Raw genomic sequence first — 3,303 nt, 5'->3', positions numbered from 1 at the left:
GCCTAGCTGGACCATCGGTCTCACCCAGGAGGGCCGTTCTCATCTTCACCACTTTCCTCTAACCCAAGCAAAGCCAGGAGCAGGCCCAGCTCAGCAACTCTAGCAGGCTCCCTGGCCCCTGGCCCAGCATAGAGCAAAATGACCCTGCCTCCGCCAGGATAGACAGCCACCGACTCCCTCTTCCAGACCAACGCAGCCCTTCCCCGCTTTGGCTGTCTCCAAGCTGTCTGCGTGCTCTGCTCTGCTCCATGGCTGCCATGCTGCCTGAGATCAGGAGCCTGCGAGGTCTCACGGTCTCAGCTGAGCTGGTATCGCGTGCCACCCCGCCCATCTCCTCATTCCCTTCATGGACCCCTGGGATGTGAGTAATTCTGTATTTGAGTGGCTCTCCCTCCCGGCCATTGAGCTTGGGGTAGACTAGCAGGGAGAGAGGAGGAAAGGGATTGTGCTCCAGTGAGAGCTCAGAAAGGTGCAGGTCCCCCACTAGAGCCCAGCCCAGCAGAGCACAGCAGGCTGGAGAATGTGTGTCTGGGTCTGACTACTTCTCCCATGCTCTTCCATTTGAGCTAACTTCCCCCAGCTGTCTCCAGCCTCCCAAGGGGGAGAAGGGCCGGGGAGGAAGAGCTTTGTGCTCCGCAAGGGCTGGCTTTTTGGGAGGCCAAGCGGGGAGAGGGATGGAGGCCACTGGAGGAGCTGAGCTGGCTGACTGTCAATGGCTTCTAAAAGAAGGTCCCGGGGCTGCCTTGCCACTGGAGAATGCGGGCATTGATCCCGCTGCCTCTTGCATGCAAAGCGAGCGCTCTACCACTTGAGCTAATTCCCCTCCCTTGGCACATGGTGTCTCGATCCATCCATTCGATAACGGAGGCCACATCGTTCCCCGCGCCAGCCAGTGACTCCTTCCAAAAGGGTCAGGAAAAGGAGGGCTTGCCGTTGGCTAGCTAGCTCAGTTGGTTAGCGCGTGGTGCTAATAACGCCAAGGTCATGGGTTCAAGCCCCATGCTGGCCACTCCGGGTGCAGGAGGGAGAGGGTGGCTTCTGCTCTTTTGGCTGACTGCTAGGGGTGGCAGAGGCCAAAACCAGGTGGGCCGGGAGCAGGCAAGAGCCCTGCTGGGCGCAGGCGCCGGGCAGGACGAGGCTCGGGATACCTCCTGGTGCTCCCCTCCCTGGGCTCCTCGCTCCACCTGCTGCCTGAAAGGAACTTGGAGATGGGTGAGCCCAGCTGGCTGCCTTCCAGGCTCATAGGAGGCCAGGCTTGAGCTGCCCGCCCGCAAAGCCAAAATCGCAGGCCTGCCGGCTCGCCCCCATTGTCCACAGAGGGTTGACCTGATGGCCCGAATTCTTGCCGGCCGCCAGCTCCACCCAAATGGACCCGACGCCGGATCACGCTCCCCAGCCCAAGCCACAGAGGAAGGCTTAATCCTCGGCACCCCAACCTAGGGGAGAGGCTTCACACTCCGCCGGCGCAGGGTGACCTTTGGGACTTCCCTGGACACCATCCTCCCACCGCCCACAGCCAGACCCCCCAAGCCCACCCCTCCGACAGGAAGGAGCAGGAGGACCACTCCGCCAAGGGGCACCACCACTCGAAGTCAGCTTCACTTGCTTTCTCTTCTACCCCTTTCCTCCCAAGTTATGCGCGCCTCACGGGAGCCGACCTTGGGAAGACGCAGGCACCGCACTCTGACTGGCGCAAGCCAAACGCCCACACCGAGAGTTTAGCATGGGCTCTTGAGGCACTGGAGGAACCCCATGCAGACGCAATGACGGAGCTAAGCTTTACGGCCAAGGGCCCTACCTGTGCAGAAAGCCAACTTGCTTGTGAAAAAGACTCCTCTTTCGGCTCCCCTTCCAAACTTCCAAATGCCTCCCAATGGGAAAACACACACACTGAAACACCCAAACGGTCCTAACGCTGGAGCCAGGCGAAAAAGAAAAGCAAGGAAAAGATTTCTAAATGGCCACCCTGCCAGAGTCGTACAGATCCGCAAGTGAAACCCGTGGGAGGGACATTACACAGAAAAGCGGAATGGAAAGCTGCCCAAATTGACATGCTGTGGAAAGGTACAGCCCTACTCTTGCATGAGCTGGGGTTGTTGATATCCTTACTGCTGTGGAAAGGCAGAGGTGATTTTGAAGTTCTTCACATTGTTGTTAGTGTTGCAATTGCTCACCCTAAGCTTATGCCATTAGATCTTTTTCATGGTGTATTTTGTTTCTGAGGGCTTGGCTACATTTGCAAGTTGCAGCGCTGGTGGAGGCTTTCCAGTGCTGCAATTATTCTTTTTCCACACTTGCAAGGCACATCCAGCGCTGCAACTCCCTGGCTGCAGTGCTGGCTGTGCACCCGTTGGGGTATAAGGAATGCAGCGCTGGTGATCCAGCGCTGCTCATGAGGTGTGGACACACACCAGCACTTTAATTGTCCTCCAGGGAATAAGGAGATATCCCAGAATTCCTGTTCAGCCACTCTGCTCATCAGTTTGCACTCTACTGCTCTGGCCTCAGGTGACCCGCCCTTTAAGTGCCCCAGGAATTTTAAAAATCCCCTTCCTGTTTGCTGCAGCCAGGTGTGGAGTGCAATCAGTTAATCTTTCCAGGTGACCATGCCTCCACGCGGCAAACGAGTCCCAGCATGGAGCAATGGCGAGTTGCTGGACCTCATTAGTGTTTGGGGGGAGGAAGCTGTGCAGTCCCAGCTGTAGGAATTATGATATCTTTGAGCAGGTATCAAGGTCCATGCTGGATAGGGGCCATGATCAGGATGCGCTGCAATGCAGGGTTAAAGTAAAGGAGCTGTGGAGTGCCTATTACAAAGCCCGCGAGGGGAACCGCCGATCCGGCGCTGCCCCCACGACCTGCCGTTTTTACAGGGAGATGGACGCGATACTTGGGGGTGACCCCACTGCCAATCCGAGGACCACGATGGACACTTCTGAGCAGGGTGGGGGACAGGAGCAGAAGGAGGAGGCGTGGGGCGTGGAAACCGCGAGTGAAGCTACTGGGATGGGGGAAGACACCCCAGAGTCCCAGGAGGCATGCAGCCAGGAGCTCTTCTCAAGCCAGGAGGATGGAAGCCAATCGCAGCAGCCAGCAGTTGCTGAAGGACAAACAGAGGAGCGAGTTACCGGTAAGCATCTTTTATTTTCAGGGTAGAAATGTTTCGGGAGAGGAGTGGGGGTTAGGGCTGCATACATGCATGCCTAGATGTGGAATAGCCCCTTGATGTGGTATATCACGTCGCGGTAATCGGCTGCAGTAATCTCCTCAAAAGTTTCAGCCAGAGCGTGGGCAATGTGCCTG

At 57.3% G+C, this 3,303-nt stretch overlaps 1 non-coding gene across 1 annotated transcript; it reads left to right on the top strand.

Moving 5' to 3' along the window:
- The first annotated feature begins 935 nt into the window (after positions 1-935).
- TRNAI-AAU lies at positions 936-1,009 on the top strand. The gene has a single exon. It is a non-coding gene; the product is annotated as a tRNA-Ile (tRNA).
- Positions 1,010-3,303: the final 2,294 nt, after the last annotated feature.

This window comes from Mauremys mutica, unplaced genomic scaffold (genome assembly GCF_020497125.1).
Source record: "Mauremys mutica isolate MM-2020 ecotype Southern unplaced genomic scaffold, ASM2049712v1 Super-Scaffold_100125, whole genome shotgun sequence".
In the NCBI taxonomy this organism is placed as follows: domain Eukaryota; kingdom Metazoa; phylum Chordata; order Testudines; family Geoemydidae; genus Mauremys; species Mauremys mutica.
The sequence above is the reverse complement of the archived record's forward strand: the minus strand, read 5'-3'. Positions and strand labels throughout refer to the sequence as shown.